Consider the following 25,640-nt stretch of genomic DNA (forward strand, 5'->3'; position numbering starts at 1 on the left):
GAAACAAATTCAAAGGTAACCACATCCTACTTACTTTTGGCAAGTGGGATTACTCTCTACTGGAACCGTTAATAACAACCCCTTTCCGGGGTTTTGTTTCCTGCCCTGAATTCACTGCAGATTGGGTATAATAAAGAGGATAGGAAGGGGCAAGTAAACTCCTTTAATACCATGTCTGAGAGGCCGCTACACCGTGGAGAGCGAGCCAGAGTCTATGGTAACTAGCCCCCTCTCCAGCTGCGGGTGAATTGCTAGAAACAGAGTCATCTTTAGAAGTACGAAATAAGCTAAGAAATGTAGATGTGCTTTGTAAATGATAAAGCAGATAAATGTTTGTCGCCCCTGTTACTTTGGTAAATGTAAATGCAAAAATTCTCAAATACCCTTAGTGATGAACAAGACGTTCACTCACAGGAGACCTAAAATGAGACCCAGGAACTGCTAACGCTGTCCTCTACCTGCTCAGGTTTCAGTTCTTCCCATGAAAGCCTCAGTTTGCAGGGAGGTTTTTTTCCCCCCTCTTTGGACATCCCCAGCTGCCTGAATGTGCTCATTTATAGGGCACTCTGTGACTGAGGGGAGCCAAGGATAAAAGGAAAAATGGTATTATCAAGGACACAGATCGAGAAGGAAAGTCCACCAACTTCTATGTGACCAGTAAGACAGCAGTGGGAATATGCCAATAGCATGGTGGTAAATGGTTTTTGGTGGGTGTTTTGGGAGGCGGGGGCGGAGTTTAATGGATTTTTTTTAACATTTTATAAATACGCTAAAGATTCATGCAGTGCTGCCAGCAGTGGACGTCAGCCTGGGCCACATGGCTGCATACTCCTTTGCAACTGCCCCTGTGATGGCAGAACATTTCATCGCACCTTTATTGTTTACTACAACCCTGGCGTTATCTTCAAAATAAAGAAACAAGCCATCTTTTCTCTGGCATGACTTCTGTTGTCACATGACCACTGCTGGCTGCACCTTCCTTCTGAGCTCTGGCTTGCCTTACTGACCATGGCCATCACCATGTTACCCACACCAGCAGAAAGTTCCGCTGTCCCTTGGTCTCGTTCACAGAGATGACATACAGATTTTTCACTTCTGTGTGGTCTGCACACTTGATCACATTTCCTACAAGAAGACCCAGGGAAATCCAGAACTTCACATAGGAGGACCTACCACATCCTCACACTTCAACATCTTCAGAAAGAGCATTGGTAAATATTTAACAATTGCTCTCTGGGAAAAAATGAATGCATACATAGACATACAGCATGTAGATGTTTGATATAAATCTTACCAATATAAAGGATCTATAGCAGCCAATTTACAGATAATAACAAATTATACTCTTTATTATAAACTCCATAGAGCCAATAGATTCTCACACAAGGCTTTGTTAATTTTTGCAAAATTCTTGTATCTGTACTCAATCAATGGTTGGAATAGATAAATGAGTGTGGTTACAACATGAATGTTGGTTGATATTTTCCTTTACATTAATAAGAGAAAAGAAAGTGAGATAATAAAGATGTATATCAGTATTTTCACTTGCTCTTCAATGACATGAGTGATTGCTTGCTGAATCAGATGATAATTTCAAATACCAGGAGAATTTCCAAAGCTTTTTTTACTATTCACAATGTAACAGTTATGGACATGACACAATTTTACGTTTAATATGCATTATTCACATCTTCTCCATCACTTTCTTAAGTCTAGGTAATCAATGAGACAATCAATCAAGCCCTGATTTGTACCATTTGCAGATTTCCAATGTGTAAATGTTCCTACCAAGGTTGATTCCAAGCTACCATTTTGATGTCATGGACTGCAGAATTGGGAAGAAATGTGCAATAGCACACCGTGATATACTGTTTCCACCATACTGATAAAATGGGTAGAAATAACCTCACGATCATAGAGAATAGTAAAAAGGTAGTAGAATAAATAGGAAGTAATGAGTTTTGAGAATTTATTGCCTTTTTCATGTAATTTACTTTATTGTAAGTTTACACAATTTAATTTTTAAGAATGGCTGTGTTTAACAATTGGCTTGCAAATTTCCTGAAAATTTGACAATCAGCTCTCATGAGCTGGTATGAGCCACTCCAGGACACCACAGGAAAATGCCCAAAACACACCTGTGTGGGCTGGGAATTTTTGAGAGGCTGAGCATTTGAGGCATTCATACACCTGGATTTTATTTTTTTTTTTTTTTTTTTTTTTTTTTTTTTTTTGAGACGGAGTCTCGCTGTGTCGCCCGGGCTGGAGTGCAGTGGCCTGATCTCAGCTCACTGCAAGCTCCGCCTCCGGGGTTTACGCCATTCTCCTGCCTCATCCTCCCGAGTAGCTGGGACTACAGGCGCCCGCCATCTCGCCCGGCTAGTTTTTTGTATTTTTTAGTAGAGACGGGGTTTCACCGTGTTAGCCAGGATGGTCTCGATCTCCTGACCTCGTGATCCACCCGTCTCGGCCTCCCAAAGTGCTGGGATTACAGGCTTGAGCCACCGCGCCCGGCCAACACCTGGATTTTAGATTTTAGGGAAGTTGCCTAAGTTCTTGAAGTGGTGGTTAGGATGTGGAGAAGCCCATTTGAGCTCCTGGCCAAGCTCCTGGCCAAGCTTTGAAGGCTCCTCCTAGATGTCATTGTTAATCTTCATGTATGATCTTTCTAGTCCAACTAATTATACCTATTTTGTTTTGTTCTGAATATCACCCATTTGACAAGTAGGTTTACCAAACCTAGCCTTCTCCAAAGCACATCCTGTGCCTGAAGTCTGATAAGCTTGGCTCCACCATGAACCAACCGTCAGCTGATAAATCACAGGAAGATGACTGGCCAGGGGAAGGCTGAAGGATACCTGAATAATTTCATGATAATCATCTGGAAGATACCTGATCTAGGAAGAGGAGGCAGGAAAAGAAAGATTGCTGGACCATGTTTGAATGCAATAGTATGCCTGGTAAGAAGAAGGAGGAGACAGTGAGCAGTCACATGGGTTGGTACCCAGACCCTTAATTTAGGGTTTGGTGAAATCTTGCTACCACTCCTTTGCCCCTATTGCTTAGGGGAAATTCAGACATCAAAATCACCTAAAGTCAGAGGTATCTTATTTGGTGCACTTGAAGGTTGACATGGTTCTCCTGTAAGATCCAATCACCCTTGGGTCAGAAAAGCGTTGAAGTAGAGGGCTAGTTGCACACACAACTTGGAGAAATCCTCCTGATATTTCCTACAACTTCAAAGAATGGTGGACATTTGAACACCCAACAAGAGGGAAAGAAGAATCATGATGAAAAGTCTGCTAAGAGTAAGCAGAGCCAGAGAGATCAGGGTTAAAATCTCTGCTTCCCCACTTACTAGCTGTGTGACCTTCAGTTAGCTTCCTTAATGGTAACATGGGAATAATCATTTTACTTGCATTTTAGAGTCATCTGCAGATTACATTTAAAGCCTCTAGCAAATAGTAAATATATAATATATTAGCTTTAAAAAATATAAAAAGAGGAAGCACCTATAGTTGTTTTTAAAAGCAGAAAAATACAAATTTATTTTCAATTCTGTAGTATATCAGGAAAAATGGCCACAGTATTCTTGCAGCTTCTCTCATCAAGTGGTAAAATCCATTTATCCAATCCTCACATATGGACTTGGCATGTAACTGGCTTTGGCCAGTGGAATATTAGCAAATGTGACACAAGCAAAGACTTGATAAGTACTTGCACGAGTTCTTGAGAATTACTTCCCTTCTTGCTGATGGGAATGCTTTTGCTGTCATGTGACCAGCCCGTTGGATAATGGGAAGCAGGTGGTCATCACCCCAGTTGTCACCACATCAGCTGCCACACATGTGAGTGAGGTCATCCTAAACTATCCAGTATCAGCTTAGCTGACCAGAACAGAAGAACCACCTAGTTGACTCCAAGAATCATGAACAAATAAAATGGTTCTTGTTATAAGCCACTAAATTTGAGGGTTGTTTGTTTTGCAGCAACAGCTAATGGATACAGTTCTGACTGCAGCTATATAAAGATACTTACGCATTGAAACAAGATTTAAGGGATACTGAGCTAAAAGCCTCTTGCCCTCAACTGCTCACAATCATTTAAGTGAGAGAGACAAGACATAGAAAGAGATAATACAGTTCAGCACAGTACTTGCCAATGGGTTCAGGGTGGTATTAATTTTTTAAATGTTCTCTTAATAGTATGATCAGTTTGTTCTTACAGTTTTTAAACTGAATTAAAAGAAGTGACCTAAGACTGTTAAGCTAGCGTCTGCCTGGAGTGGAAGTTACAGGAGACAGAAAGAAGATGTGAAGTTTTCCCATGTGTACCCTCCTGACTCTAAAGGAGAGAGCCAGCTCAGCCAAATCATTTTCATTACCTTGAACAACCCCATATCAAAGTCAGGATGTGTGGATTTACCCAAAGTTATCTACTTTATCATTTCAATTAAACATATGCTTGAGGAATCTAATGAAGAAGGCTTGAGTGATGGCCGTAGAATCAATAAAGTCTTTCTGGACTTATCGATTTAGCATTCTCCATGCAGTAGAATTGATTTATGTCCTCAGATTTATTTTGATAACTCAATGATAACTCCACTATTCCTAAATTAATGTCATCTTTTCCTCAGGCTAAACTTTTTTCTAGACAAGAAAAAAATCTTATATCAAGCCAAACTGATTTTGCTAAGTAATTCCATGGCTAACAGGATGCCATAAATCAAAGAGAACCATGCACTACTATAATTGTAAATCATCCTTGTCATGGAAAAGTACAACGGCATTTATTGTCAGTATTGTGATTGTATCATGCAGGGCCTCTTTCCTGTCGAAATTCACATCTTCCAATACAAACTCTATCATTTCATTGCAATTTAATAAATTCAATAGATTGCTTAAAAACCGCATTAATTTCCATCTCCTACAGCTTAAATTCCCAGAACATGCGAGGTGGATAGATCCTAATTTCTAATTAGCACAATCTTATTGAATGAGATAAGCCATCATCTTTGCATGAGACATTCATCTTGGGCCTACACAAGCAAGACAGTGCCATGTAAATGGGTATATTTGCAAATGCTTTTGGGGAAAAGTATTTTCCAACCATATCTATAAAGCAAAAGGAAAAATGGAGAAATTTTTCAATTAAAAAATATCAGAATGACATAGTCCAATTAATTACCAAGTCTGTGAGTCCACCTCCTACACAACTCTGAAATCTACCCAATTTTCTCTATTGGCGCAGCCACCATCAGGACCAAGAGAGCATCACTGCTTGCTGGATGCTGCGATAGACTCCTTGCTTCTCTTGCTGTCACCACTGCCGCTTTTTCCAATTCATTTTCTACATTGCAGCAAGAGGGCTTGTTTTCAAAAATGCAAATCTTATTATAACATTACTGCCCACTCCTTCCCCTAGCTCTCAGAATAAAGAAAAATAAGCTATCAAAGCCGTCTGCAAGACCCTGCTTGCCTCTCCTAACTCATCTGTCCAGGCCCCTGCACTCTCTGTTCCAGCCAGGCTGGGTTTCTCTCAACACCTCTGACACGCCCCCAGAGTCCCACACACATGCTAGTCTCCCGACCTACAGCACACCTGCACCCTCTCTTTGCCAAGCTAATCCCCACCATCTGATAGCTCCGGGCTCAAACACCACTTGATATGATTTGGCTGTGTCCTCATTCAAATCTCAAATTGTAGCTCCCATAATGCCCATGTGTCATGAAAGGGACCCGGTTGGAGGTATTTGAATCATGGGGGCGGGTCTTTCTTGTGTTGTTCTCATGATAGTGAATAAGTCTCATGAGATCTGATAGTTTTATAAAGGGGAGTTCCCCCGCACATACTCTCTCTCTTGCCTGCTGCCATGTAAGATGTGACTTTGCTCCTCATTTGCCTTCCACCACGATTGTGAGGGCTCTCCAGTCACGTGGAACTGTGAGTTCATTAAACCTATTTTTCTTTATTAATTAGCCAGTCTCACCAGGTGTGAGTCTCACAGGCTCACGCCTGTAATCCCAGCACTTTGGGAGGCCAAGGAGGGCAGATCACCTGAGGGCGGGAGTTCGAGACCAGCCTGACCAACCTGGAGAAACCCTGTCTCTACTAAAAACACAAAATTAGCCAGGCGTGGTGGCACATGCCTGTAATCCCAGCTACTCGGGAGGCTGAGGCAGGAGAATCGCTTGAACCCAGGAGGCGGAGGTTGCCATGAGCTGAGATCACGTGATTGTACTCCAGTACTCCAGCCTGGGCAACAAGAGCAAAACTCCATCTCAAAAAAAAAAAAAAAAAAAAAAAAAAAAAAAAAAAAATTAGCCAGTCTCGGGTTTGTCTTTATTAGCAATGTGAGAACAGACTAATATACCACTTCTCCCAAGAAGGGTTCCCTGAGCCCCGAGTGGGTTAGACCCTTCCACAACCTGTACTTCTCCTTTACAGTCTTTTGTGCTTCTCTGCTTAGTTTCTGTCTTCCCTGTTAGACTGTAGCGTCCTGAGGATAAGGACAATGTCTGCTTACTCCCCACTCCCCTGTCATACTGATGCTTAGCCCATGTTTGATTACTTCTTGACTGAGATGGGGCAGGCAAGTGGGGACAGGGACCAAAAGAGCAGGAGCATTCACTGGGACAGGGCTGATGTAAATCCAAGTACACACCAAAGGGCCCATGGGGGAAGGCGGGCCAGCAGTGTGCAAACGGCAGGTGCTGCTGTGACCGAATGTTGACCCACCTTCTTAATTAATGGACCTTTTCATTTTCAAAGAACTTCAAACCAACAGAAAAGCTGCAAAAATAATGTAACCAAACCACCATATATCCTTCACCCAGATTCACACATTCAAATTTTACCAACTTAATTTGTGTATTTAAACCTCTTAAACAGTTATCAATTGGAGACAGCTAAAAAACTTAGTCTGGCCAACTAGGTGAAACCTTGTCTCTGCAGTTTTCCAGAGGTGGCAAATTATTAAAACCCAGTAAAACCCCAAAACCAGGAAAGTTTCAGGTAAAGTAAAATTCCTAGGTTTTCTCTGAGCAAATGCAAACCACCTCTAAGCACAATTCCAGGATCAATCTGGCCTCTAAAAATCCTCCAGAGGCAACCCCCTTGGGCTCATAAAACTTTAAATCAGATCAAATCCATCTTTAATGCATTGCTAGGTAGGTCAATAGCCAAGCACAAGCTCATTCCCAAATATAGGTGCCACCTCTCCCGACTGGACCAAAGTGAGATACAGAAACAGAGTTAATAAGGGCAGGGACAGGGGCTGGTCACAGAACAAGCACAGCCAGGGGATATTCAGTAAATTAAATGGCCCATGGGAGGCAGTTCATACTTGAAAGAGCAATGTAAACTATTTATGATCGTTGATGGGCCCTGAATTAGTTATAACTTCCTAAAGAAAAAAATCTTGAAATTATCACAAAGCCAGCACTGAATATGGCCACACAATGCTCACTGGAGGTCAGGAAGGAGAATGAGCTATTAGTCTGTATTAAGGAGCGAACACCGCGGTAATGGCAAACTAGTGTGTAATACAAATGCGGGCGGCCCGACCTTGACTGCCGTTCAGTGCTGGGCACTCCATCTCAAAAGGAAATAGACGAGGCCACAGGAGGGCCACAGGGTGATTAGCGCACCGGTGAGGGCTCAGAATCTCTCAATGAGGAAAGGTTTAATTATGCAGGCAGCTAATTAGGAAGAAGAAAGGAGAAAATGGACAGAGATGTGTACATGAAAAGATGAGGATTTGTGGGTGACTAAATGAGGCCCCAAAGGTTCTAAATGAGACTTTCACAAAACACATCCATGAGGTTGCTTTTGAAAGAAAATTTTCAGTGGATCAACAAATTCTTTGGAGGAAATAAAGGGCTGGGCTCCACAGAGCAGTTCTAAATATCTAAATAAATATGTGCCTGTTTGGAATTGACCAGACACTTTAACCAGTTATGAACTGTGTCTTATCCAGGAAACTGGATAGAATAGAGTCGTGAATTCGGTTGTTTGTGATTGTTGGAAAAGACTGCCATAGCTACAAAGAAATGACGGGATACTCAGACAAGGGTCAGCAAACTACGGCCCTCAGGCCACTTCCAGCCTGTTGTCTGTTTTTATACTGTCAGCAAGTTAAGAATGATTTTTCATTTTAAAGTGGTTGAAAAAACTCAAAAGGAGAGTACTATTTCATGACACATTAAAATTATATTCATGTTCATGAAAATTTTTTGGAACACAGTCACACCGTTTCGCTTTCACACCATGACAGCAGAACTGAGGAGCTGTGACAGAGACTATATTGAGCCACAAGTCTAAAATATTTACTTTCTAGGCAGGGCACGGTGAGTCACGCCTCTAATCCCAGCACTTTGGGAGGTTGAGGTGGGCGGATCACCTGAGGTCAGGAGTTCGAGACCAGCCTGGCCAACATGGAGAAACCCTGTCTCTGTTAAAAATACAAAGATTGGCCAGGAGTGCTGGTGCACGCCTGTAGTCCCAACTACTTGGGAGGTTGAGGCAGAAGGATTGCTTGGGAGGTAGAGGTTACAGTGAGCCGAGATTGCACCACTGCATTCAAGCCTGGGCAACAAAACCAGACTCTGTCTCTAAATAAATTGATTAATTAATTTAATCAAATATTTACTTTCTGGTCCTTTTCAGAGAAAAAATCTGCCCACCTCCACTCTAAGGTGTTGTGTGTTAAATATTTCCACGGTGGCCAGGGCCCCACGCAATCAGCAAGTGCTACCGTTCCCATGCCTGGTATCAGGGGACCGTGTAAACCTATGGCTAGGGTCCCCCGCCTGGGCCCCAGGGTGGAGATGCTCAAAGGAATGCCAGTAAAGCAACCAGAGGAAGCTGCTGCACCAGCAAAGAGGGCCACATACCACAGCAGATCCCAGTCGGGGTCGTCCAGAAGCCTGCTGGCCTCCTAGAGAGGCTCCCTAGCAACCTGGAGTCAGCCTGCTCGGAACCTTTGACTTCACAGAAGCATTTGGTGAGTGCTCAAGGGCTTTTTGTGCACCAGAGCCAGTAAAATGCCATGTTTGCCAGCATGTGAAATGCCCAGGGATATCAGATACGTCTCAATTTTTCAGAAAGTTTTTTGGAAAAAATAAAAACTAAGCTATAAGGGAAATATTTTATTTTATTCCTATAAATATAGTACACTGCATTGTGACTCGGCTAAAAATATATATGTGGGGTTTAAAAAAAAAAAAAAGTCTATTATCCCTAAAAACAAGAATAAAATCATTAAGCTAAAAAGAAATATCTTGGTATTTATGAATATGAGTTGCAGTGAGAAAACACTTAAATTCATAACATAGTGGAATTATTCAAATTCTATATTCATCTGTGTGGTCTCTGGTTTTCGTTTTTGTTTTGTTTTTTGGTAAGAGGATGAAAAGCGCTCGCCTTTGCAGAAATGTATGTTGCCATCCTCTGCCACTAGGGGGCAGCATGCCCCATTATTTTACCTCTGTCTCAGCCTTCCAGCTGTCCCTAATAGCAACGTGTTTAAGACTGACAAGAAAACTCGTGTATATAATAAGCAATTAGACATTGTATAATGCCATATATTTGATGGATATGTTATGTGTATAGTATTATACAATATGCAATATATCTCATGTTGTAACATATACATTATTCATATATAAAGTATAAAATTTTATTTTGCATATATAATACATCATTTGGGAAAAGTGGGGAATGTATCCTATACACCAGTAAACACAGCAAGCCTCACTGGAGCACAAAAAAATCCAGTCAGAGTTCACCTGCTTCTATTAAAAGAATGAGGGCAGCTGTATTTGATGTTAAAGAAGGGATTAGGCCTACCAAGGTCTTCCCAGCAGAAAGTTCCAGAAGGTACGGATCACCTAGAAGGCTGCATGGTCACTGACCAGCTTGTGGAAGGAGAGGGAGGATGGGAGTCACGGGATGTACAGACTCAGTAGCCAAGGAATCTCAGAGATGCCCAATCTAACTCAGAAGCCAAGAGGCCAAGGGACAACAAAACCAAGAGGCCAGAGCACCGCAAGGACACAGGGAGCCCTGGAGCCTGAGGGAGAGTCCAGAGCTGCAGGCAAAGCCGGGTCAAGAGTCCAGGCTTAGAAACAGCCTCAAACCAGCACTCCAAATAGCTCAGCGAGTCACATAGTCAGAATCTCAAAAATGTGACTTTAAGTTCATTTCCAAAATAAGACAAGGAGTGGCAGAAGGGAGATTCAAATTCCAACCTGTTCAGACATTCTGAAACATAAAACCCTGAATGTTTGGGGGCAATTAATCCACAAAATATCTCAGTCCGCTTCTAACATCTGCCTCTGGAGCAAGGATGGAAAGCACTGGAAATGAAGGGCTTTCCTGGATCTGGGAATCTGGGTGCACAGGCCAGTTCCCAACATTCATGTGAACGTCCCTTTTCTGCAGTCAGGACTAAAGCTGGCTTCTGCATGATCCACGTACATGAGATCTGCACACATGAAATGTCTTTGTGCTGCTTCTCAGCATACATCATACTTTTCCCATGAAACATTTCATTTAAGACCAAAAAAAAAAAGACCTATGAGATAGGTATTAATATCATACCCACTGTACAGATGAAGAAACAGACACTGAGAGCTTAAGCAACTTGCCCGAGCTCACAATAGTGAGTGACGGGACGGTGCCGGGACTTAAAACAGAAAACTCTTTGTATTAGTCCTTTTCATACTGCTATAAAGAACTTCCAGAGAATAAGTAATTTACAAAGGAAAGAGGTTTAATTGACTCACCGTGCAGCATGGCTGGGGAGGCCTCTGGAAATTTACAATCATCGCAGAAGGCGAAGGGGAAGCAAGACACCTTCTTCACAAGGTGGCAAGAAGGAGAAGTGCCAAATGAAGGAGGAAGAGCCCCTGATGAAACCACCAGATCTCGTGAGAACTCACTCACTGTCACGAGAACAGCATGGGGAAAACCACTCCATGGTTCAATTACCTCCACCTGGTCTCTCTCTTGACGTGTGAGGGTGACGGGGATTACAATTCAAGATGAGATTTGGGTGGGGACACAAAGCCTAACTGTATCACTCTTCTTGCTTCAAAATTGCCTGTTCTTTCTGCTACATTTGCTGCCTCCAAAAAAAAGTATTTATCTGAGCCAGGAAGTGTATAAAAAGGCAAGCTTCAATGAGCACAATAGATTGGTACACATCGGAGGCACTCGAACCAGAGCGACTCCATCTTGAACAGTGGCTGGGTGAAATGAGGCTGAGACCTGCTGGGCTGCATTCCCGAGAGGTTAGGTATTCTTAGTCACAGGACGAGATAGGAGGTTGGGCCGGGCGCGGTGGCTCACGCCTGTAATCCCAGCACTTGGGGAGGCCAAGGTGGGCGGATCACGAGGTCAGGTGATCAAGACCATTCTGGCTAACACGGTGAAACCCCGTCTCTACTAAAAATACCAAAAATTAGCCAGGCATGGTGGCGGGTGCCTGTAGTCCCAGCTACTAGGGAGGCTGAAGCAGGAGAATGGCGTGAACCCAGGAGACAGAGCTTGCAGTGAGCCAAGATCGCACCACTACACTCCAGTCTGGACAACAGTGCAAGACTCCGTCTCAAAAAAAAAAAAAAAAAAAAAAGGAGGTTGGCAGGACCATTATCACAAGATACAGGTCACAAAAACCCTACTGATAAAACAGGATGCAGTAAAGAAGCCAGACAAAACTTGCCAAAATCAAGATGGTGACAAAAGTGGCCTCTGGTCATCATCACTGCTCATTGTACACTAATTATAATGCATTAGCATGCTAAAAGACACTCCCACAAGCAGCATGACAGTTTATAAATGCCATGGCAAACTCTGGAAGTTACCCTATATGATCTAAAAGGAAAGGAATCCTTAGTGCTAGGAAATCCCTCCCCCACCCACCAACCCCCTGCCTTTCCCAGAAAATTCAGGAATAATCAACCCCTTGTTTAGCATATGATCAAGAAGTAACCATAAAAATAGCCAGCCAGCAGCCCTCAGGTCTGCTTTGTCTATGGAGTAGCCATTCTTTTATTCTTTTACTTTCTTGTAAACTTGCTTTCACTTTACTCTGTGGATTCGCCTCAAATTCTTTCTTGTGTGAGATCCAAGATCCTTCTCTTGGGGTCTGGATTGGGACCCCTTTCTGGTAACATATACATTAAAAAGAAAAAAAACAAACAGGCAAACATAATAGAATTTTTCCAAAGGCTAATGGGTAGCGAGAGGCCATGAGAGAAAAAGAACAGGAATTAGGGAAGAAAGAAGGAAAGGATTCGAATCACAAGACAGGAAGATGGGGACTAACCTCAGAAGTATATTTTCAAAGCAAGCGTAAGAGGTGCCAGCTGGCCGGCGCAGTGGCTCTCGCCTGTAATCCCAGCACTTTGGGAGGCCAAGGCAGGTGGATCACAAGGTCAGGACTTCGAGACCAGCTTGGCCAATATGGTGAAACCCCATCTCTGCTAAAAATACAAAAATTAGCCGGGCGTGGTGGTGCTCGCCTATAGCCCCAGCTACTCAGGAGGCTGAGGCAGAAGAATCACTTGAACCCAGGAGGCAGAGGTTGCAGTGAGCCCGGACGACAGAGTGAGACTCCATCTCAAAAAAAAAAAAAAAAAAAAAAAAACCAAAAAAAAAGTGCCTGCTGCATTTGGTGGCTTAAAGTTCTTAAAGTTCTGAGGGAGTCTTTGGCGGAATAGTGGAATCAGGAAAGGTGCCTGGTATGTAAAAGGAGCTGAATCAACAGCAGTAGAAGGAATGCATGAAAGAGGCAGATTTCTGCCCGGTCTAATGGCAAAGGACAGCAGTGGAAGCAGGGGCACTCCAGGGACTGAGCAGAAACAAAGCCTCTAACAGCAACTGCACAAAGCCGCATTCTTTGCCTAATTACTTAAGCCTGAGTGTGTTCACCTGCAAGTGTCCTGCTGGTCAGAGGAAGCAGTTTTGTTTCTGTTGTTGATGTCTTGGTTGAGGGAGGGGCTCCGGGTGATTCTAAAAGATAGACAGGGCAGGACAACAGGGAGCAGGGAATGTGGCACACCGGATGCCACGATTCCACACACCACAAGTGGTTCTATTTCAGCCCGGAAATGATGAGACCAGCCTGGGATTTGCTACTTTTCCCATTCCTCCTGCTATGTTCTTTGCTTTAATGAGAGAGAAAAAGGGAGAGAATGGCCGGGCGCGGTGGCTCAAGCCTGTAATCCCAGCACTTTGGGAGGCTGAGAAGGGCGGATCACGAGGTCAGGAGATCGAGACCATCCTGGCTAACACGGTGAAACCCCGTCTCTACTAAAAAATACAAAAAACTAGCCGGGCGAGGTGGCGGGCGCCTGTAGTCCCAGCTACTCGGGAGGCTGAGGCAGGAGAATGGCGTAAACCCGGGAGGCGGAGCTTGCAGTGAGCTGAGATCCGGCCACTGCACTCCAGCCTGGGCGACAAAGCGAGACTCCGTCTCAAAAAAAAAAAAAAAAAAAAAAAAAAAAAAAAAAAAAAAAAAAAAAAAAGGGAGAGAAGGAGAGAGAGATATAAAGGAGAGAGAGAGTGAATATATATCTCTAACAGTAAGAAAATAGCCATGTATCCATGCAACAGGAAGGCAGGTAAAGAAAGGGGGAAGGCCGGGCATGGTGGCTCACACTTGTAATGCCACCACTTTGGGAGACTGAGGCAGGCAGATTGCCTGAGGTCAGGAGTTCGAGACCAGTCAGGCCAACGTGGCGAAAGTCTGCCTCTACTAAAAATACAAAAAAAAAAAAAAAAAAAAAAAAAAAAAAAAAAAATCAGCTGTGCATGGTGGCGCGCGCCTGTAATCCCAGCTACTCCGGAGGCTGAGGCAGGAGAATTGCTTGAACCAGGAAGGTAGAGGTTGCAGTGAGCCGAGATCACGCCACTGCACTCCAGCCTGGGCAATAGAGTGAGACTCTGCCTCGAAAGAAAGAAAGAAAGAAAGAAAGAGAGAGAGGAAGGAAGGAAGGAAGGAAGGGAGGGAGGGAGGGAGGGAGGGAGGGAGGGAGGGAAGGAAGAGAAAGAAAGGAAAAGAAAGAAAGGGGGGAAAATGGTCATTGAGAAATTTCCAGCAAAGACTGGCCTCATGGAAACCCTGGCATGTCCCTGGAGGGGCTGCAGATCAGGTGAGGCTGAGTCAAGCACTCAGGGGCAGATCTAGTGTCTGCCGTAACCTCTTCTAGTTGTGTTGTAGGACTTTCTCCTTAGTTCAGCTAAAAACGGAGTCCTTTTCACATAGCCAGGAGAGATTAGGCTCACAGCCACTTTGAAGGGTGAGAAAAATTGAATTTATTGGGCAAAAAGGAAATAAGAACTCTCAGTGAAAGTCTAGGAATTGGAGGGATCCCCAAGGAAGCAGAGGCCAAGGGATATGGTCATTTTTCTCTGCCTTCACTGGATTTCCATCTTTTGGAAGTGGATTTTCTTCTTTTGATACAGGATTTATTTCAATCAAGTCACTAGGTCACAGGGGGCCTTACTTCATTCTCTTCCATGTCCTTTGGGGGTAGTGGGATGGAAACTTCAAATTGATATCAACTTCTACTAAAATGGTTAACAGCAGAAAAACCACAATGAAGAGAATTGTCAAGAAAGAGTAGAAGTTGAAGATGACAGCCAGTTAAATGATGGCCAGTTAAATAAAGTCCTTAACAATACATGGTGAGGAGCAGGCAGCAGCTGTGCTTGGATAACAAGAAATTCAATGCACGCATTTAACAGAAATGTTCAACTACAACAAGCACTATTTGAAGACTAACAGGAACAATTTTTTGACGATTTCAAACAAACTTGCTTTTCAGCATAGTTGCACCTAATTTAAAGTATTTAAAAACAGCTCATCAGAGCCCCTATTTGTCATAGACTTTTGAGTTTATTTGGGACTGTATTAGTCCATTTTCATGCTGCTGATAAAGACATACCTGAGACCGGGCAATTTACAAAAGAAGGAAAAGAAAGAGGTTTAATTGGACTTACAGTTCCACATGGCCAGGGAAGCCTCACAATCATGGCAGAAGGCAAGGAAGAGCAAGTCACATCTTACATGGATGGCAACAGGCAAAGAGAGAGCTTGTGCAGCGAGACTCCCATTTTTAAAACCATCAGATCTCATGAGATCCATTCACTATCACGAGAATGGCATGGGAAAGACCCACCCTCATGATTCAATCATCTCCCACCAGGTCCCTCCCACAACATGTGGGAATTATGGGAGCTACAAGATGAGACTTGCGTGGGGACACAGAGTCAAAACAAAACAGGGACCATTTATTTTTATCTTTAAAATTGTTGTAAATTTCTGTATGCACTTTGCTCTTTTATTAAACTTACTCCAAGGTGAGCCTTGACTCTTTGGTGGTAGGACAAGATCATACACTAATACCAGCATGGACCTGCTTTCCCATTGTGTCTGAAATGTGAGTCAAGTAGTATCAGCCTGCTATGACATTAACATTGCCAGGATAAATCTTTTACAGAAATCATTTCGATTTTATTCAGTATTTAGTAGTGAAAGATATTCGTGCTTTAATGGTAATACATTTCTGGTTTAATATAAATTAAGGATGTTTTTCAGTTGTGCACAAATGCTGGTGGCTTAGTTTTGACAATTGTTTATGTATGTCATGTTAAGCTTAGGTTTAAAAAAGTAAAGCCAGTAAACTAGGTCTTTGTTATTTGCTTTAAAAAAAAAAAGAAAATAAATGTGAATGTGTTTGGTGCATTAAAAACAAACAAACAAAAAAAAACAGTCCAGACTTCTCGTTCCACACACGTTTCTAAGCTGGAAGGATGTGGGTCTGACACCACTACTGGTCATCTTATCTGCCGCTCAAAGGCAGCTCTTCAAGGACAAAGGCAGAAAGAAGAGCTGGAAGGGCAACAAACTCCCAACGATAAAATGTATGTTCTTGGATACAAACATGTCTGAAGTGAGTCCATTCTTGGGCTTCCCAATCACGCGAGTATTTGTTGTTCTTTCAGGCTTGGGTTTCGTTTCTACAACATGCTCACCTCTTTTCCCCAGTGGTTCTTGCTTCGAAGCCACATCAGCCTCTGCCCACGCCATGGCTTACTCTCCTCCTATCTCTACATATTTAACCCTGAAGTCTTTAAAGTCTCCACTCAAATGCCACGACCTCCCACATGAAGTCGTTCCTTACCTCTCCTGTGCCAACTCACCTGTCCCACCTGGACAGCCCCCTGACACTTTATCTGTACTTTTCTCTGTCTGTATCAGGATGACATTAAGCCTCAGGGCACAGAAAACTACAGCAGCTTAGATAAATAGGGATTTGTTTTTCTCACATAAGAGGTCGTCTCATGGAAGGCAGCTGCCAGCTTTGCTTTGGGGGTCTGACAATGTCAGGGACAGCATCTCCACAGTGGCCTTTATCTGGTACAGTCCCCAGATGGACTTGGAAGACCCAGTTCCTATCCCCTTCCTTCCTGCATGTAGTTCTCAGAATAACTTTAGAATGTGCTGGAATGCAACATCCTGAGATAGGACTGCCTGAAAGAGCTTGGCTCTTTTCCTGTTCCTCCTTGGGTATGTAAGATCTTGAGTTAGAGGGAACTGTTCAGGACAGCCCACACTTTGTTCCTCTCTTCCCTGGAAGCAGGATATCCTTCCAAGCTTGGCTCAGTGAGTCATGGAACCCCTGAGGCTTTTAACTGGAAATGAGCTATCTTTTAGGGGCCCTCAGCTGCCATGAAAGTGGGGCACAAGCAGTGGAAACTCCATCCACACTGGGCAGCTGTCTTGAACACATTCACATTCCTTAGGGGACTGACTCACAATGGATCCCAGTCTCCTTTGTCCCTTGCTGACTGTCAGTGAGTAATAAATCCATTTCCTGTAACTAGCTGTATGTGAATATGTTCTGTCTCACAGGACTCAGGCAATTGGTAAAACTACAGCCTGCAATGCAATGGGCAGAAGTGTTCAGACTTCTAGTCATGGTGGTTGGCATATGTGATGGTCTTTGCTGTCCTCCAAGCACTGGGGGTCCTCTCTTGTGATTGGTTATTGGTGAACCCGTTTCTCAGCCTCATGGCTGCAAGACAGCTGCCACATATCCAGGCATCATATTTGCTTTCCAGGTAAGAATAAAGGAGAAGTAGGAGGACCAGTTGCTTACTCCTCTTTTATCCGGAGAACAAAGGTTTTCCTGGAACCCACTAGCAGACTTCCACTTAGAATTCATGACCCAAAACCACATCATCACTGACTAGTTACAACGGAGGGCAGGAAATGAGGATTTAAGTCCCCTAGAGGAGACAAAGAAAACAAGAAGGAGATTGGGAATGGCTATTAAGTCAACCTAAGAATAGTCACTGCCCTGCTTGATCAAGGCCCTGGTCACAGTTGTATCTTTTATTACAGTTTTTTGCATGCTAAAATCTAAGCCCCCTCTGGTAAGGGGCTGAGTTCTCAATCACTACACCCTTCAAAGAGCCTAGCACATGAGACTTTGATGAATCTATGCCTGGTGACTGTGGCACTGCTACTTGCTCAGGTTCGTGGGGCCTCCTGGCAGGCTGAGCAGATTGTGGCTGCAGTGGGGTAATTAAATGTGCATCCTTCTTTGATCTCTAAGCTCTCCTGTTTGAAATTCATCTGAATGGAGTGGAAAGATACTGGGGACGTGGACTCCCCTGCCTTGTCTAATCATCCAGAAAGGGTTAAACCATTTCTATTTCGGGTCTCTTGTGATCAAGAAAGCTCTGCTGGCAGGAGCGCCTATTTGGTGCCTTAAAGGCAAGCAATTGTGGGAATTAAGAATTAGCTCTCACCCTGACTATTCTCTAGACATAGTTAGAATAAAAGCAGCAGTGACATTGCCAATGACCCAGATGTTGGAGAACCTTGTATTAAGCCACAGAGGCCCTTGCCTCCAAATCCTATAATATTGCATTAACACAGGCTCAACCTGTAGAATTGGATTTAAATCCAGCCCTCGAATGCTCACCCTACTCCAGCCCCTTCCCCACACCTAATCTCATTTTGTCCTCAGAGTGCTGAAAATAATGGTAATGTAGTTGCCATGGAAAGTGACTGTGTGAGCATATTTTACATTAGAAAGGCTCTTAATAAAGTAAAAGTGCTTTAAATGCAGGAGTCTCTCCCTTTACATCCCTTCTGCCTGGATAATAAATGATTTGTTACAGTTTCAAACTTCCGTGGCCTGCTGGGTCCAGGCGCTGGAGACAACCAAGCAGCCCTGTCCTGGGCACAAGGTACTCATGTGTGCTGGGATGTTGGGTCCAGACCTACATGAAACACAGGACAGGGAACGAGTCAAGACAGAGACTGCTTTATGGCCAGAGGCTCTCCTCCACTTTTACTCATACATGTCAACAAAGTAATAATAATAATAATAGCAGTTACAATTTGTTGAGTACGTAGGTGAAGAGCATTGCATACATTGTCTCATTCAATTTCTCCAACCTACCTAGAGGCTGGGCGCTATCATTGTCCCCATTTTACAGATGAGGAAATTGAGGCCTGAAGAGGTCAAGTCACTTCCAGGATCACACAGATAGTGGGTGGGAGAGCTGGGACTTATGCCCATGAAAAGCCCCATGCTGCCTACTCTACCTCCATGTTGGAGTAGGGCAGTGGTTCTCAGTCAGGGGTGGTGGGATACAACCACCTGGCAAGTTTTAGGGGCCCCACTCAGACCAATTAAATCTTAACCTCTGGATACGGGGCCAGGGCATGCCGAGGCTTTAAGCTCTCGGCTGCATGCTGCTGCTGTGGTCTGAATCCTTGTGTCCCTCAAAATTCCTATGTTGAAACCTAATCCCCAGTGTGATGGTTTTACAAGGTGGGACCTTTGGAAGGTGATTAGGTCATGAGGGCAGAGCCTTCCTGAATGGAATTAGTACCCTCATGAAAGAGGTTCCAGAGAACTCCTCCACCCCTTGTACCACGTGAGGACACCGCGAGAAGGCACCACCTATGATCCAGAAGCTGAGTCCTCACCAGATACAAATCTGCCTTGATCTTGACTTCCCAGGCTTCAGAACCGTGAGAAATCAATTCCTGAGGTTTATAAGCTACCAAGTCCACGGTATTTTGTTATAGCAGCCCTAAGGGACAAAGGCATCCAGGTACAGTGGAAAAGGCACCTTCCCTGGAGTCAGGCCTCTGGAGTGGCGTGCTGGCTCTGAGCCTCACTAGCTGCCCTGCCCACTTCCCAAGGTGTTTGCAAACACCCTGTGTGAACGCTGAAGGGTTCAGTGATATATGACAACACAGACAGGCCAGGGTCCCGGGCAACAAGGTCCAAAACCAGCTCTGAGAAGTACACCCAGAAGCCATGATTCTGTGATTCATCCCTTCACCATTGATTTTCTCTATTCATTCAATAAGCATTCACTAAGCTTTTTTGGGGGGGAGGGGGGTGGAGTTTTGCTCTTGTTGCCCAGGCTGGAGTGCAATGGCACGATCTTGGCTCACAGCAACCTCCGCTTCCCAGGTTCAAGCGATTCTCCTGCCTCAGCCTCCCTAGTACCTGGGATTACAGGCATGTGCCACCACACCTGGCTAATTTTGTATTTTTAGTAGAGACGGGGTTTCTCCATGTTGGTCAGGCTGGTCTTGAACTCCTAACCTCAGGTAATCTGCCCGCCTCGGCCTCCCAAAGGGCTGGGATTACAGGCGTGAGCCACCGCACCCAGCCACACTAAGCACTTATTCTGTCCAAGGCTTTCAGCTGCAAAGGGAGGAAGACAGAATTCCTTCCATCCACAGGAATCATCTTGCCATTCCCTGCCCTCAATCTATTTATGATCTAACTGAGGAGAGCAGCTGGCATAAGATAAAGCACAACATCCACATGTACATCAAGTGCCAGATGAGTGGCACAGCGAGGAGGGCTTTAAGGGTTCTCACAGGGAGTGATCTCCAAAGTCAAGGAGCTTCATAGGAGGGGAGGGTTAGGGCAGGGCTTTGGAATGCCAGCATAGCCTTCCTGCTGGGCAGTAGAGCCTACATGTTCCCGCTGGTCCAGGGAAACCCTTCCCATCCTAGGTCAGTTCTGGCCCGAGCAGGACTTCTGGTAGCCGGTCCTGGAGTCTGCAACTCGTTGCCCACCATGGCAGGAGGGCAGGATGGCGGAGAGAAAGAGCAAATCATGTTCTCTTTGGCAGTGGGGTGACAGCAGGACAGCAGGCATCTCCTGCCCCATTAGAACACCTCAGCAGACTTGAAGATGGGTTTTCTCAGCTGATAAATCAAGGCAACAGTACCTTCGCACAGCGCCAATGGGAAGATCAACCATTACAATGACCATCAGCTCCACCACCATTGAGGGAGCCCTCTCCAAGGGCCAAACACAGTGCTCACCACGTCATTCACTTTAGGATCTCAGGGAATCCTCCCAACAATCATGGAAAGGGCACCGTTATTATACCCTGTTATCCAGAGAAGGAAACCTATTCTCAGAGAGGTTAAGCAACTTTCTCAAGGTCACATAACAAATCAATAACACAGCTGACTCAAACTCAGACCTGTCTGATTCTAAAGCCCACCCCCATACCATGACACACCATACAACAGGAGTTTGTAACTTGGAGTCCATGGATAGGATTTAGGTATCTTTGATCTTAGATGGGGAAACAATAGTACCAGAATTACATCTCTGTTCAGTGGCATACGGGGGTGAGGGAGGGAAGCAATGGGAACCTTTGGCCCCTGAAGGGATGTATTTTATCACTGACAATCTTTTTTTTTTTTTTCTTTGGCAGAGTTTTGCTCTTGTTGCCCAGGCTGGAGTGCAATGGCGTGATTTCAGCTCACCACAAGCTCCGCCTCCTGGGTTCAAGTGATTCTCCTGCCTCAGCCTCCTAAGTAGCTGGGATTACAGGCATGTACCACCGCACCCAGCTAATTTTGTATTTTTAGTGCAGATGGGGTTTCTCCATGATGGTCAGGCTGGTCTCCAACTCCGAACCTCAGGTGATCTTCCAGCCTCTGTCTCCCAAAGTGCTGGAATTACAGGCATGAGCCACCGCGCCTGGCCACTGACAATATTTAAAGCCCATGGTACATACCAATAATAAAATAAAGACTGGCCAGACGCGGTGGCTCACACTTGTAATCCCAGCACTTTCGGAGACTGAGCAGGAGGACCACTTGAGCCCAGGAGTTCAAAACCAGCCTGGGCAACATGGTGAAACCCTGTCTCTACAAAAAATACAAAAATTAGCTAGGCATGGTCGCATGTGCCTGTAGTTCCAGCTACTCGGGAGGCTGAGGTGGGAGGGTCGCTTGAGCCTCAGAGTCTGAGGTTGCAGTGAGCCGAGATTGCACCATTGCACTCCAGCCTAGGTGACAAAGTGAGACTCTGTCTCAAAAAAATAAAAAATAAAAAACGGCAAGATCAACTTCAATTTTTTCATTGTTTTTAAATTTATTACAAACCATGTACTCCTTTCTGCCTGCATTAACCTCTAATTAAAATTTAACATTTCTCTCAATTATGAATGTAGGCACTCACATGGAGGTATTAACATACCTGTGACTTTGTCACCAACAGAACCACAGATATTTCATATCACACTACAGTTGTTACAGTGTCTAAAATAAACAGTTTATACTCATAACTACTTCAGTAGTTATGTACTGAAGTTATGTACTTCAGTAGTACTGAAGTAGTTATGAGTAACATTAGGGTGATTATAAAACTATTGCTAGGTTTTATTATTTAATGGGCTAATACAAAAGATAAACTGTTACTACATTCACAAATTTGATTTTGTTTTGTTTTTTAGTGCTTGGATAGCCATATTACAATATGATCCACTTCCTTTATAATCTTATGTATTATAAAAGAGGTCCCTGGCCAGGCACGGTGGCTCATGCCTGTAATCCCAGCACTTTGGGAGGCTGAGGCAGGTGGATCACAAGGTCAGGAGTTCAAGACCAGCCTGGCCAAGATGGTGAAACCCTGTCTCTACTAAAAATACAAAAAAAAAAAAATTAGCCGGGTGTGGGGGCAAGCACCTGTAATCCCAGCTACTCAGGAAGTTCAGGCAGAGAATTGCTTGAACCCAGGAGGCAGAGGTCACAGTGAGCCGAGATCACGCCACTGCACTCCAACCTGGGCAACACAGCCAGACTCCATCTCAAAAAAAAAAAGAGGTCCCTAACCTCCAACAGACAGTCACACACAGAAAATGAACAGTACTCGCTACCCACTCTCTTAGGTGAAAGTGCTATATAAATGCTGGAAATATTACAATCTTTGTATTATTTTACTTTACATGTTTGTGTCTTATTTCCCCCAAATAAATTGCCAGCTCTTGAGAGAGTGGACTGAGTCATATAGTTCTTCCTTTCCTCCACAGGCCTTTAAAAAGCATAACTCACCACTGCTTATTGATTCCCTGGCTGGTAGAAATCCCTCAAGCTTCCGTAAACTCTGTATCACACGACCAGGAGATAAACAGTATGGCAGGAGGAAGAAAGGTATTGAGATCAAACCTTCCGGATGGTTGGCAAACCCTGTGGATGGGGTGCTGGAACTTGCTCCTTAGAGACTAAATACATCTGTAGAGAAAAAGGTCCATTGGAATTTTCCATCAAGGCTGATAGGGTGGGGCAGAGTGCCCAAATGTCATGGGAAGTGAAGTGGACTCCAAGCTGGGAAAACACTCCTGGACAAGATGGCATTATTTTTATATGCATTGGAAGCCCTTATGAAATAACATCAGCTGTCCCGGGATCCCACGTTCCTACAAAGAACCCCACTCTACCCAGAACATCACACAACTCCTGACTCCCTGGCCCTAGAAAACTGAAGGGGGTTCTGGGACCCTCGGTTGTAGCTGACGTCAAGAGACTCTGACTGTTTCCATCATCTTTGTTGTATCCCCAAGACTTTGCGACAGAAAACCACCACCATTTTATTTTGCTCCGAATTCCTGTGGGGATTCAGGTACAGTGGTGACGGCTCTTCTCTTCTCCACGATGTCTGGGGCTTCCAAGGTGGCTTCTGCACTCACAGATCTGGTGCCTGGGCTGTGATGGCCAAAGGACTGGCCAGAACACCTATACATGGCCTCTCCATGTGGGTTGGGCTTTTCACAACGTGGCAGTTGAGTTAGAGAGAAGCCTTTCTAAGAAGGGGTTTCTAGAAAGCAAACACTTTCAGAGCACCAAGTGGAAGCCATGTGGCCTTTTCAGTCTTAGCCCTTCCACCACACTCTATTGGCCAAAGTGGAATCAAGAGGAAAGGTCATAGACTCCATCCCAGATAGGAAAAGTGCCAAAGAATCTAGGAGTTATGTTTTACAACCACAGTACTGGCCAAGCGAATTCCTTGCTTCCAAGCTTAGAGATAATATCTAGACTCCCCAAGAGGCTACACATGGACTGGTCTCAAACTTGGGTGGGAGAAGAGTGGGTGCTGAGGGCCCCAGCAAACTCCTCAAAGTTGATTCTCAAGAGTGTGTTCGCCCTGCCCCAAGAGAGATGCCCAGAGGAGACTCAGTCCACAGGCAGCCCTTCACAAATGAAAAGAACCCTCGTGTCGCTATTACCCACAACCCCACCTTAATTGTTATTCCTCCTGAACATCTTTTCACCTCCAAATTACCCTCCAGCAAAAAACCTGCTCCCACAAAGCACGCTGTGCATGCCAGTGTGTCTCATTGTTCCTTTATTAAGACACATCATTCACAAACACTATGCTTCTTAAAAGATACCCTCAGCTGTCACTTACATAACAGAACTTGGCAAAAACAGATGGAGCACGACAGCGGTGTCTTTGCCTGGGGCAGTATATGCTAATATCTTGGCACAGGCACCTTGAGCTGCTTTTTTTTCCCAGCAAAGTTCCATCAGCTGGAAAGTTCGAAGGGGCGAGCAAGATCATGGAAAAGTCAGTAGAGGAAGCTGTTCCTTTTTTTCCTCTGGAAAATGAAACCACCTTTTCATCAATCAAATAGTGGGAAAAATCTGTAGAGCTACTCCTGAAAACTCAGCAGAAAGGAGGAAGCTTGATGCAATCTAAAGAAAGATACGACACACAATAAGAAGGGACACGCGACCCAGGATGTAGGAGAAAAGAGCATTTCGGAGAGAAGGAATGACAGGCACAAAGATGGGGAGGCAGGAATGTGCCTGACTTGTTCCCAGAGCATTGAAATAGCTGGTCTACCTGGAGTGGAGGGTTTGGGCTTGGGAGTTGTAGGGGCCATTTATTATTTCGCCTTCCTAGAACAACACCCCCGCTTCTTTTGGGAAACAGCTCTACTTCCATTTGGTTCTCTATAGCCCTGGCTGGGCTAATCCTAGAGACTGGTCCGTTTGACATCAGTAATTGACCCAGGGATAGGCAAACGACCGGGCCAATTAGAGCCCGTTCCAGCCCAACTGGAGTGAGTGGGAAGAGCTCTTTTCTCTCTGCTCTCAAGAGGAGAGGCAGGAGAATGCACAGGGCTAAGAGCCCAAGCTCTTCAATCAGAGTTGACTCCAGATCCCAAAACTCTTTACCAGCTTTGTAAACTTTGGAAGGTTCCTCACTGAGGCTCCATTTCTTCATCTGTAAAATGGGGATAACAAGACCCACCTCATAGGTTCATGCCATGGATTAAATGAGATAAGCAATCCAGGTGCTTAGAATTAAGATGCAGCCCCAGAGCTGCCCGCACCATGGTTCCAACTTTAGGGTACTGGCCAGCCTGTGAGTTAAGTCAGTCCTCAAAGGAAGCAGGGATGAGAGGAAGTTAAGCAACAACCTGGCCTTCCTGCAGCTTGGTGATAGGAGTCAATGAATTTGCCATTTCCAAATGTAAGCTGACTTCAGTTTGATTTCTGTTCATGGCACCTAAAAGTGCTTGAGTTGTATTTTTTAATGCAAAAATATACTTAGAAATACATCCACAATGTATTTCTCTAATTATAAAATCCATGCATTGAAATAATCCTAGAGTTTTGTAACCATTCCTTTCTTCTTTTTCCTTTCCCTAAAATCAACTTTGCTAAGCTCTCAAGACTACAAGTCAAGCTGGAGGAAGCACCAGGAAGGAGCAGGGACGATGGGACAGGGATTTCAGTTGTGGACATGGAGGAGAGGATTAAATAGTCCACCAGCCTTGTGGGCCCCCAATTCTAAGGATCCCCTGAGCCCCTGACCTTCACTCCCCAGAACCAATGAGAGCCCAGGTCAGAACTCAGGTTCAATATCCCAAATCATAACAAAATCAGAGAAGCAGAATCCTCAGAAGAAACCAAATGGAAAACCCAAGAGGACAGGAGAAGATGTCCATGCTCAGCACTGAAACTCACCATTGCTGTGGGAGAATAAAAGTATAAACATAACAGAGAAGATAATATTATAATTATTTGCAACTAGTTTTGACTCTACACCTGGAAAACCAAAGAGAATAGAGTCAAAACAAAAACAAAACTGTTAAAATCAATAGGATAATTCAATAAGATGGCTAGCTATAAAAATGTATATATAAAAGTCAATAGCTTGCTACATACACACAACTGATTGGAAAATATAATGAAAAAAAAAATCCCATTAAAAAGCAGCAATCAGCTGGGCGCTGTGGCTCACACCTGTAATCCCAGCACTTTGGGAGGCTGAGGT

General features: G+C 44.3%; 1 protein-coding gene and 1 pseudogene across 1 annotated transcript in view; one reads left to right on the forward strand and one right to left on the reverse strand.

Moving 5' to 3' along the window:
• Positions 1 to 25,640, forward strand: part of CHPF (chondroitin polymerizing factor) — a 424,210-nt gene that overhangs the window by 260,359 nt on the left and 138,211 nt on the right. The gene's annotated exons all lie outside the window — the stretch shown is intronic.
• On the reverse strand, positions 778 to 20,345 carry LOC126932290 (60S ribosomal protein L23-like; annotated as a pseudogene).

The sequence above is a fragment of the Macaca thibetana genome, chromosome 12 (assembly GCF_024542745.1).
Source record: "Macaca thibetana thibetana isolate TM-01 chromosome 12, ASM2454274v1, whole genome shotgun sequence".
NCBI classification, from domain to species: Eukaryota; Metazoa; Chordata; class Mammalia; order Primates; family Cercopithecidae; genus Macaca; species Macaca thibetana.